This window comes from Mixophyes fleayi, chromosome 9 (genome assembly GCF_038048845.1).
Source record: "Mixophyes fleayi isolate aMixFle1 chromosome 9, aMixFle1.hap1, whole genome shotgun sequence".
NCBI classification, from domain to species: domain Eukaryota; kingdom Metazoa; phylum Chordata; class Amphibia; order Anura; family Limnodynastidae; genus Mixophyes; species Mixophyes fleayi.
This window is the reverse complement of record NC_134410.1, coordinates 105,945,268-105,958,360: the sequence shown is the minus strand read 5'-3', so window position 1 is coordinate 105,958,360 and position 13,093 is coordinate 105,945,268.

Below are 13,093 nucleotides of genomic sequence, written 5' to 3'. Positions count from 1 at the left end.
ATATTTTTGAGCATTTAAAACCATACTTACCAACTTTCTGTTGGTGAAATCCGGGAGCCTGCAGAGGAGGTGGGCGTAACGGGGGGGCTCCAAATGGCGTCATTTTGGACCCGCCCCCATGACGTGATGACGCAAATGCGTCATTTGACAGCGGGGGGCGGGGCCAAACGCCGCGATTCACCGGGAATCGCGGCGTTTGGGACTTAATTCTGCCCACTTCACTAGGAAGTGGGCAGAATTATCCAGATGCGGGGGATTGCCACACTCGCCCGGGAGACTCTCGCAAAATGCGGGAGTCTCCCGGATATTTCGGGAGAGTTGGCAAGTATGTGTAAAACACCTTGGTGTATTCAGGTGGGAAAAGCTCTCTTTGTATTGCATCCATACATCTTCTGGTGTGTTCCCCATTATATAAAAAATAAATCCCAAGGTCTCACAATAACAAGTAGCCATTTGTTCATTGTCATGAAGCACAATATATCCAGAAACAATTTTCCCTGAAGAATATACACCCATCAGCCGCAACATTAAAACCACCAGCCTATTATTGTGTCGGTCCCCATTGTGCCACCAAAACAACTCTGACCCGTCAAGGCATGGACTCCACAAGACCTCTGTCCTGTGGTATCTATCAGCATTACAGCACCTCCTTTAACTTCTGTAAGTTGCAAGGTTTGGCCTCCATGGCTCTGATTTGTTTTTCCAGCACATCCCACTGATGCTCGATCGGATTGAGATCTGGGGAATTTGGAGGCCAAGTCAACACCTTGATCTCTTTTGTCATGTTCCTAAAACCGTTCTTGAACAATTTTTCCAGTGTAGCATGGTACATTGTCCTGCTGAAAGAGGCCACTGCCATTACGGAATACCATTGCCATGAAGCGGTGTACTCGGTCTTCCATAATGTTTCGGTAGGTGTTGGTTGTCAAAGTAACAACCACATCACACTGGAATTATTTGGACTTATTTTCTCACTTGTTGGACCTGCTATGTGTGCCATGCTGTTTAATCCTGTTCTGCAGAATAAATCATTGTTCTATTTTTATCTAATACCGTGTCTGCGTCATCTTGGGGAACCCATATCTTCACACCATACTATTTTGCAAATCCCTAAGCTGGCCCCCCATATGCTCCAGAATCAAATTTATATTGCTCACCAACACTTCTCCCATTCATACATCTAAATCCTTACTTTGAAATTCTCTCCCTCACGCCCTCATGGATCGCTCTGACCTGTGCCTCTCTTCACCTGTGATAACCATATCTTATTCTTCTCTCCTACCTACAAGACTTCTGTTCTGCTACCCATTTATTAAATTACTTACCTCATATGATCAATCTACCCTAGCCCCACCTATATTATACACACTGGTACAGCCTTGCTACTGTCCAAATCTCCACTCTGAGCCAGAATCCCTCCTCACCTGGTAAGTGGCTCTATAGCCAGGGCATAACAACATAAGGTACATGGCTGAAAACAATGTAGTGTGTTTCTAATCCCCTTTGCTCATCTCAGCGCTAGTCAATTCAGCCAGTGGCACATTTATAGGGTCTGTCAGCGTATACTTTGGTCTGAATAGTTCTCCAGGGAGCTACTTCACTTACTTACAACCTCCAATGAAGCAGGGGGCACTGATCAGTCTACCGTTTTCATGCGAGGCACAGGAAACCTGTGATGGGAGGCAAGTTGGAGACCGTGGTGCAGGTAGGCTGCGTACCAGGAGCACAGTCCGGAGTAATCCCACATGAGCGAGCTGTAGTTTATAATGTTCCTCAACCAGCATCTTAATCTCCCTAGGTTACCCTATTACAGTGTTGGCTAACCTGTGACACTCCAGGTGTTGTGAAACTACAAGTCCCAGCATGCTTTGCCAATATATAGCAGCTTATTGCTGGACAGGTATGCTGGGACTTGTAGTTTCACAACACCTGGAGTGTCACAGGTTAGCCAACACTGCCCTATTACCACCCTCTACACAGCTAACACAACCCTCTGACCAACATTCCTGTGTGACTGATCACACGGCGCACTCAATACTTTTTACCTTTGCATTCTAGCTGGATCAATGTGCAATATGATGTAGCATGTGCCCTTGTGTTTCAAACTCCTATTGTCCCATAGATTGTAAGCTTGTGAGCAGGGTTCTCTTACCTCTCTGTCTGTATGTATTACCCAGTATTGTTTTATTAATGTTTGTTCCCAATTGTAAAGTGCTACGGAATTTGCTGGAGCTATATAAATGTTGATGATGCTGGTGCAGGCGAAGGATAAAATAATGTCGGTATAGGCTATCCCCAGGATGTTTGCAGGAGCCTTACTGCTATATTTCCTTTCTTGTTCATTTTATAGCCTCGCCCCAAAACATTAGAATGCTAACAGCAGCACAGATGATTTTAGCTCAGACAACTGAGTATGTAAGTGTTAAGAGCACTGAATAGTAAAGTGAGGCTCCTGTCAATCTGGTGTAGAAAAACTGTCAACACACACCTCTGAAACAAAGTTAATATACCCAACTTGTTTTAATGTTTATATGTTATTGTAGTGAGCACCAACTACTAATGTCAAAACACCACTCCTGAAATTCCAGTAATAGGACTAGTACTGGTGGCAGCCAAGAAAGTTGTACTTTTGAGATGTATTACCCCAATTGCTCCGAACTTAGACCAATTTGAGAGGCTACCGACTGATCTGTCATCTTTGGATAGGATGGATGCTTTCCATGATCCTTTAAGTTGCACCAAAAAAACTTTTCCTTAAGTCAGAGATGAACAACCTGATACACTTGTGCATCCTGTCAACCTTCAACGGGCCGTACGTTGCCCTTAATTTCAAAGAAAACAACAGCCCAAAAATGGCATGGCCACATCACTCATTCCCACATGCCCCTCATTTGCTTAAAAATTCCACCACATGCCCTCAGAACCTAACAAACCATCAGATTCCGCATGCAGCTCAGAACTCCATACACCAAACATGCCACTCGAACCTGCTCACAAGCCCCCCAGACCTAGACACATGCCCATTAGACCTTCCCCACCTGCCTCTTACACTTGGTCCACATGAGTTTGCAAGCCTCCCTCACGTTTGAAGATGGAGCATGTAGAGGAAGGAGTGAGAGCACACTGCAATCCTTCCTCCTGCTTTGCTGCGTAACCTCCCTGCGTTGTCGAGGTGGTCACATGATGCAAAAGTCACTGCTCCTGTTCAGTCTTATTGTCTGCAACAAAGATTGGGAGCTGCCAGCTGGGGGGCCCAGATGAAGGCTGCCTTTTACCCACCACTGCCTTAAGTGGTCCCACTTTTCTCTGTAAACTCGTCGCTTGGGGGTTGATGCAGTGTTTGTACAATAAATCATCATTGACGCGTACTTGCACCTGACCTTCATACTTGTCTCTGCAGTTCTGCATGAGCCGCACTTGCGCGAACATATTTTTGCATGTGTTTGCATGCTACTTCCCTCCCCATTCCGCCTCTCCAAGCACAGATGTAAATAAGTGCCACAAACACGCAAATTAGCATAGGAGCATTATTATTATTATTATAAATTTTATTTATAGGGCGCCACTAGGTGTCCGTAGCGCCGTACAGGGACAAACGATAACAATACGAGGTAAGACAGCACAGTACAGTAAACAATAAAAACAGAAACTCAGTAAGCTCAAAGCACAGCTAGAGAGGGGAGGGGAGAGGCAAGATCCGCGTACCACGTAGCCCAAGAGGGTGGGTGCGGATGACAGGGAGACCCCTAGAGGAGGGAGCGAGTGGGGACGGGACGGGGGGGGTAGAGGGTCCTCGAGGAGGAGGGCTAGGTAGCTGGAGATCAGAGTTAGAAGTGGAGGAAACAGGAGGAGTGATGGCCCTGCTCAAAGGAGTGGACAATCTAAGGGGTGGGGTAGACAGACAGAGAGACACGGGTGAGAGGGAGAGAAGGAGGAACGGAGGCAGATTAAGGGAAGGGGGAGAGGCAGAAGATAATGTAGTAAGTTAAGTGGGAGACTGGAAGGCTTTAAGAAAAAGGTGGGTTTTCAGAGCCAGTTTGAAACTGGACAGATTAGGGGAAGTTCTGATGGAGGGAGGGAGCTTGTTCCAGTGGAGGGGGGCAGCGTGGGAGAAGTCTTGGATACGCGCGTGGGAGGAGGTAATGGGAGGAGCATATGTCATACTTGCCAACATTTTTTTTTTTTTTTCCGGGAGATGCCGGCTGGGACGTGGGCGTGCAGGGGGCGGGGCTGCGAAATCGCGTCATTTTGGCCCCGCCCCCGTGACGGAATGACGCAAATCGCGTCATTTTACAGTGGGGGCGGGGCTAAACGCCGCGATTCCGGGTGAATCGCGGCGTTTAAACTAAATTTTTCCCCCTTCCTATCAGGGAGATTGCCACACTCGTCCGGGAGACTCTCGCAAAATGCGGGAGTCTCCCGGACAATGCGGGAGAGTTGGCAAGTATGGCATATGTATGCATCCACTTTCTCTGCCTGCGCAGAGCAGGTAAGATATAAAATCATATAAGATATGCTATGCAAACTTTTCACTCTGAATCAGTCCCTTAGTATTGTTCAAAATATTGTATCAATACAGTGGAGGCAGCCATTTTATGGGTTTAACTATAATATAAATGTATATAAATTAGAATTTCGAACCAATGTCTTATGAACATAAGTCAAGTCTTGTGAATATCAGTCAGTGCCTCGGTTTTGTCACTGATTCCTAGCAAATTGATATCGTTTCAGCTCAGAAAATGAATGCCTCCATTGTCTGTAATTGACAGATCCACTTGAAATATGTTGGGGGAATAAAAAGTATAAAACTATGGTTGTAGAAAGGGAGAATGCAAAATCTATAAATATGGTTCACTGTATTTGTTCACAAGTTCTAAAACAGAAATCTTGAAATGGTGTTTCAAGTCCAAAAACGTTCTGTTTTACTGGCTGCTGATATAATGGACCCTTCTGCGTGTGTGGTAGGGAATTTAGATTGTAAGCTCCAATGGGGCAGGGAGTGACGTGAATGACTCCATATTCTCCGTACAGCGCTGCAGAATATGATTGGCGTTATATAAATAAACAATAACGATAGTAATTTATAAAACGAACACGATCTTTAAAGCTTTCATGCAAACCATTTATTTATATTTTAATCTGACCTTATGAATTTGCGTTTACATCTAGAAATCATACAACATACCCAGAGAGATTTTTACCTGTTACAGAATGGAAAAAAACAAGATTAATTCTGGATACATTGCATGGCATCTCATAAATATGTTAATTGACTTGTAAGTTAAAGCTATCAAAATGCCAATTAGGCAGAGCTGTCATTAGAAAAACATGGGAATAATATTTCTGGGGTTAATGGTAAAATATTACCTGGTGAGCAGGTCTTTTCACTTTAACTCTTTACAGTGCAGGTTCTATTGCAAATAGGCTTCCAAGTTTTCATTTTAACATATGCAGTCAGTACCTCAGGGACGGATTTAACGCTAGGCAACCTAGCCCAGGGCCCAGCAGTCTCCAGGGGACCCGGCGGGTCGTGGGGGCACCAGCAAAGGAAAAAAAATATTGTGTCTGAGGGAGCGAAAAAAATCACATGCAGGGGCCCCCCGGCAGCCACCTCTCATCCTTCCTGCTCAGTTGCGTGAATGTTTGGCGTGACGCAATCACGCCCGACGGCATATTCTCTGAATACTCAGAGGAGCGGAGAGGAGCAGCGCACGCGACGGGGCAAGAAAGAAAACAGAACAGAAGATGAGAAAACAGAAGAGAAGAAAGTAATAGAAAGGTAAGCAAACTAATGGAGGCACAATGGCACACTATGAAAAAGGGGAAACAAATTGTTCCAAAAAAATTATGAAGGGGCACAGAGGTGATGTGAAGGGGGTATGTTAGGGAATTTAAATTATAAGCTCCAATGGGGCAGAGACCGATGTGAATGAGTTCTCTGTACAGCACTGTGGAATTAGTGGCGCTATATAAATAAATGATGATGATGACAGAGTTGATGTGAAGTGGGACAGAGTTGATGTGTAGGGGCACGTGATATTGTGAAGGGGCAAAAGTGACAATGAAGAGGCATAGTGTGATGATGGAGGGACAAAAGTGACAACTGCTAGGTTGTTACTAGGTACCTTGGTTGTTGCTGATAGGTACACCCCAAATATGCAAGCCACGCCCCCAATGATATGGCCACACCTCCTTGCGTGGCGGCACATAGCTTTCCTTCTACTCAGCTATAGGAGTATATTGTATGCTAAGAGAACATAGTGCTATGGATCTTTTCAGGAAGAGGGGCCCCAATCAGTATCTTGCCTAGGGCCCCATGAGGTCTAAATCTGGTTCTGCAGTACCTCCAGAGTGTTTTCCATCTAACCGTTCTATGGTGGACTCTGCTCAAGGCACGAAACACAATTTGTGACTGTCCAACCCTTGTATACTAACTAATCAGACATCCCCCACTTGTGTAGCACCATCCTCACTGTATTTGAAATGTAATTGAATGAATTAAGATTTAAATAGAATCACCTCTTGTATTCTACTTGTTTCTTACTACTGACATTTTTATCTTTCTTTTTTTGCAGCTAAACTGCTGTCTGTCATGTCTATTGGTCCCTTCTCTGCTGATCTACACCAGTGACCAGGCTCGTGTGCCCTTCACCTAGAGCAGCTTCCTTTCTCTTACCTATCCTCCGCTATCCCTAGGAATTCTGTACAAATCAAAGGTGTTAATTGGCAATTAGAATATGACAGGGGTAAAGCAGACTCTTAAGTTCAGAAGTACATTAGGCAAGGTCAAAGTCAGAAACATGGGATTCATATGTCCAAATTCATCAAATACATTGCAAGGTGTTTATCATACCTCCCAACTGTCCCGATTTAGGTGGGACAGTCCAAAATTTGAGGACTCTGTCCCGCCATGCAGATTGGGACAGCTTTGTCCCGATTGGACCAGAATTGTGGGAGAAATGTATAAATCCATTTACTTACATCCAGCCGTGAACGGATGTTGTACGAGTACAACTATTACATGGTGTAGCAAGGGGCGAACAAGTGATTGAGAAGCATAATAAACGTCTTCAGGGGTGTTGCCACCCTCCCCCCCCCTCCCGCCAAATGATATAACCATGCCCCTGTTGTTACATGGCCATGTCCCATCACTCTCTATGTCCCGATTTGAACAGCCACAATGTTGAGAGCTATGGCTTATTTAATGACTATATAAAAGGCACACTTGAAACGCTACAACATTAATAAAGCAGCAATCTCGCCTAAAAGGCTTTTTTTTCTTTAAATTGCAAGTGAAGTTCCTTTTTAAGCATGCGTCTATACTACAAATGATTATTTCCATTTAAAAATGGCTGCCAGTCACACTGTTGCTCACAGAATGTTGTGTGAAGGGAGAAGGAGGGGGATAATTTTACAATACACAGCAGAAAGAGCTCAGAGGGGCGTTCCAAAGTCTGCTCACTACATAATGTGACTGGTTGTAATGGTAGTCAATGACCAGGGCCTGAGCAACCATTAGGCTGATGAGGCTGCAGCCTGGGGCGCTGGGTCCCTAGGCAGCGCAGCGCCAGCACAATTGGCAAGCTATTAAAAAATAATCATTCTCCATGATCTACCGCCCCTGGACTCAAGGGGACGGTCCCGGCTGTCAGTGTATTCAATTACACTGATGCAGGCAGCTAACAGCAAATACGATGCTGTTAGCTGCCCTGTCAGTGCAGCTGCAGTGCTAAGCTTAGTGTGGTCATGTGAGATGATCACATGACCACACTTGCAGCATTGATAGGGCAGCTAACAGCATGGGGTGTGCTGTTAGCTGCCTGTCAAGAAGACAGAAGGGCCCGAGAGAAGAGGAGCAGAAGACTTCAAGGTAAGTTCTTTTTGTTAAATATAAGGGGGGAGGAGGAGGGAGATGACTGGGGGGGAAATAACTGGAAACTGCTTGATGGTTGGTGGGAGGGGGGGTTAAGGAAGTAGCTAGGGGGGGTTAATTAATTGACTGGGGAGTTTATTGATTTGACTGGGGGGGTTAATGAAGTGACTGGGTGGGGTGTTTAATGAAGTGACTGGGAGGCGGGGTTAATAATTTGAGTGGGGAGTTTCTTGAAGTGACTTGGAGGGGGTTTAATGAAGTGACTGGGAGGGGCTAATGAAGTGACTGAGGGGGGGTTAATGAAATGAATGGGGGGGTGAGCAAATGAGTGGGTGGTTGATGAAATGGATGGTGGGGGTCATAAACATTCTGGTGGGGTTTGATAAAAATGGCTGGGGGGATGTAGTGACTGGTGGGGGGACCTGATGAATTAGCTTGTGTGGGGCATGATCTCTGTATTGTGTGGCGGTGTCTAGAATGCTAAATACTAGACAATCAGTGCTGGTAGATGTTAGTATATGATTGTAAATAATTTTCATATATTTTATTGTCTATATCTGTACTAGGGGGTTGTTTTATATGGTCATAATGGAATGATGTGTTTTAATCATTCAGGGTTTGTTAAAATGTTGTTCTATAATACAATTTTTGAACATTTTTAAATACAGGACTCCAAGTTTCCAGAAGCCATCCAACGGACGACGCTCCAAGAACAAGTAAAAGAGAACATCAGGTAGTCTACGCTGCAAGATCACGTAAGAGATGAAGTGCAGAATGAAGTGAGTTTTATGTAATAGTTAATATTTTACAACTTTGTGTGTGTGTATATGTGTGTGTGTGTGTGTGTGTGTGTGTATGTGTGTATATATATATATATATATATATATATATATATTACACACATGGTGGTGGGGGGGGGGCGGGGGCAACTGATGTAGTAGCCTAGGGCTGCTGTGACCCTTAATCAGACCCTGTCAATGACACTTTAAAGGATTATAAAACATTAATCGCAGCCTGAAGAAGCAAACCAAGGGAAAATGATACATACCAAGATTCATATAGCCTGTCACAATGATTTATGTTAAAGATGCAACCTCATTTATTCATGGGATTGCCACTTTAAGCACAACGGGAAACTTTATAGTAAACTGCAATATTGCTACTTTATATCTGGAATAGACTTCTTTATGCACATTTTAATCAAAATTGTGGATGCCCAGTTAACGTCATTCAGATAGCTGACACTAAAGCACCTATGGATCAATTGGTGGGGTGCTGGGCCAAAACTAAGGAAGTACTAACCTTCAAAGTAATAAACAGGAAAAATATGGGGATTTGTTCACCACACCAAACTCAATATATACAAAGGTGTATCAATGCTGTGACTTGTCGAAGTCAGCTAATTGGATAAAGTCATTTCAATTAATATCTAACAACTTGATCGTCTTTGTCTGAAAATTATGCGTAGAGCACGCTACGGAGTGGAAAAGCGTATCCAGCCGCAACACGTGGCAACAACAGGTTTTACACATTTTCACGCATTCACACCAACATACACATTTGTAATTAGTACACACTAATTGTAGTTGCAACACATAGTTATTTATGTCAAAATGTAGCAATGTTTACGGTTAATATTATAAATTATATACATGTTAGTTAATCAAAGGAAACATGTCATGTTTAGTATCATTTTAATCCCCTATTTATCCGCAGTTGTCCGGTTCATTCACCGAAGGGATCGCACATTGCATACTCTAGTTAGCGATGTTAGGGAATAAATGTTTAAAATGATATTGGCTGTGTAATGTAAATAGACTAGTTTAAACTGGATTCTTGGTAGGAAAATCAGAGTGTATCCCCTGGAGAGCTGACCCCCACCTTTGGATATTTTCGTTTGAACTGGCCTATGACCTGCATTACACTGGACTCTCCTAAAGCCTGGACCTATAGAAGAAAGCCACATCATCTGCATTGTTTTACTATATTCACTGTCTGTATATAAGCAGGGGCTCTGGACCTAGTGGACAGTCTACTTGACCACAGCCTTCAAACCTGAATGACTGTACACTGAATCCAGGGTGCCTGCGATAAGTAAGGGCTGTACTTATTTTATTCTGATTTGTTATTCTGCTACTTTTGGCTATTAAATTACATTGTGCTTTGGAACCACTAATCGACAATCGTTATTGGATAGCAACTAGATGTGCATAACAGACTATATGAACTAAAAACTAAAGTGCAGGTGCACGCTAAGCCATAAAAACGCATTAAGCACAACTGGGAAACATTTGTGCAGTAAGCTCTGAAATATTGCTAACCTCTAACTCAGATGCCTACTCTCCCAGAATGTCCGGGAGACTCGCGAATTTTTGGAAATCTCCTGAACCCGTGAGAGCAAGCAAACTCCCTAATCCTGCCTGCTTCGTTGGGGAAGTGGGTGGGGCTAATCACGTCATCCTGGCCCCACCGCCTGCTATAATAGGCTACAATTGGTATTGAATAGCAGGGGGCGGGGTCTAATGATGCAATTAGCGTGACCACACCCCCAAGACACGGCCAAATTTGAAGTTCTCCCGCAGGGGTGTTCTCCAAACTTGGCAAGCATGCTCTAACTTGTTAAAGTGTGCTCCTTCATTTTGTTTTTAGTTTCAAGGTTGAGGTCAGAACAGAGTCAGCAGCAGACTGGTAGATGCAGCCCGGAATCAGAATCTATTAACAAGTTCAGGACTGCAATAGTTGGGCAAAGACGGTGCCAAAACAGCCTTCCACAAGAGTAGTCCAGGTCTGGACAAGTAGATAATAGTCAGGGGTTAGAAGGTCAAGCATTAATAATTCACTCCTATAATACTCTTATTTATTTTGACACGAAAGTATTCAACATCACATAGATTTTCCTGGCTGACACGGTACTGCAATAAGAATATTTTTTTTTTACGCTACATATTTATGTGATAATAATAGTTATTTAACTCCACTTACATACATATATTTAATGTACTGATCATCATAACTATATCATTATTCTCATCCCTTATTTTCAAGTGCTAATAACTTTTGAATAGTAAAACAATATGCGTGAAAATTGTTTACATTTTCAGCTAATTTTGAGTAACACTGGTTTTAAAAGACTAGGGGGTAGATTTACTAACTTTTGTTCAAACTGCTGGTTTTCTGGTGCTTTGATTTGTGGTTTGTAAACCTAGCAATTTACTAAGGGGCAAACCGCAAGGTATAAAGCCGCCACCCCGATTTCTATGTATGTTGAGAGTTTGTTTTCCCTAATGTCTTAGCATTTCCAGACTGTGACTCTGCAAGACACTTTAGATCAGTGTTGGCTAACCTGTGACACTCCAGGGGGTATATTTACTAAACTGCGGGTTTGAAAAACTGGAGATGTTGCCTATAGCAACCAATCAGATTCTAGATTTAATTTATTTAGTGCATTCTACAAAATGACAGCTAGAATCTGATTGATGGTTATAGGCAACATCTCCAGTTTTTCAAACCCGCAGTTTAGTAAATATACCCCCAGGTGTTTGTGAACCTACAAGTCCCAGCATACCCTTCCAGCAATATGCTGCTATATATTAGCAAAGCATGCTGGGACTTGTAGTTTCACAACACCTGGAGTGTCACAGGTTAGCCAACACTGCTTTAGACCTTGAGTTTGTTAAGACTTTAGCTATTGTTGTTGAAAAAAGACCTTTTGAAAGATTATGTAATTTCTTTTGTAACTCCTAAGATTTGAATAACCATTGGTAATCTACACATTAAAAAAAAAGACATTTCTTTAATCATTCTTCTTGTCAGTTAGTCTTGGGAGTTCCTTACTTCTGAAAACACCTCTGATTGGTAAGTGGAAGCGATAACCAAATGGAGTTCATATTGTCTTCAAAACTGATTTAAAGTGATCTATTGGCGATCATGCCGCTGAGGAAAGGTTTATGTCTGGTCCATACCAAAGAGGAAGGATATGAAGGAATCCACCCTTGTATTTATAACCAGGTCAGAATAAAATTACAGTGAAGAATAAATTTCCCTTACCCCTGATGTTCCCTAAGCTAAATCTAGGAGGAGCATATAATTTGATATGAATCAGACAAAACCCATTTGGTCCCCTTAATGCTCCACCCATTTTTAAGGATTTTTTCAATGCCATTTTTAAACAATTTTAAGGTGATTTGTTGGCGATATCTATTTTGATGATATATTGATAGTCATTCTTTCTGAATGGAATATCATAATTGCGACTGTTTAGTGTTAACCAATAGCAGAGAAAAAAATTTGTATGCTAAACTTATGAAATGTAGGTTTGAATCTACTGAAGTTCCATTTCTTGGTTATGTAATCAACAGTTCAGAATTACAGGTGGATCCAGAAAAGGTCAAGCTATGTTAGACTTGGGTTAACCCAAGAACGTAAAATTCATTCAGATGTTTTTGTGTTTCTTAATAAAACCGATGCTTAAAGAATTTATCTTCATTAGTTGAACCTAGTATTGTCTACTGCCCCTTACATCTCTAACCTCCTCCCCATTCACACTCCCGCCCGCTCCCTGCGCTCAGCCAATGATCGCCGCCTCTCCTCCACTCTGATCACCTCTTCCCACTCTAGAATCCAAGACTTCTCCCGTGCTGCCCCCCTTCACTGGAACGACCTCCCTCGCTCCATTCGTCTCTCACCCAATCTGTGCTCCTTCAAGCGGGCTCTTAAAACTCACCTGTTCCTTAAGGCCTACCAACCATCCACTTAACCTCTCACCTCTTCTGGTTCTCCCCTGCCCCCTTTCTCTCTCCCCGTTGCTTCACTGGCTCCTTTATGTACCTGATTCTGTTTACCCTCCCTTAGGATGTAAGCTTGTATGAGCAGGGTACCATCTTCTCTCCTGTCTCCATACCTGATCTTCCACTCCGTCTCTACTGTATCTGCCTGCCTGGAGTTTCTGAAGTACTGGTACTTTGTGTTTAGTGTTCTGTACTGTCTTACCCTGTATAGTCTACTGTTTGAACCATGTACGGCGCTGCGGAAACCTTGTGGCGCCTTACAAATAAACGATAATAATAATAATTGCTTTGCCAAAAAAGAGTGCATATATAGGGATTATTGCATTCCAAACAGATTAACTGCCCCTTGCTTTTCATCATCATCATCAACATTTATTTAGCGCCAGCAGATTCCGTAGCGCTTTACAATTGGGAACAAACAGTGATAATGCAA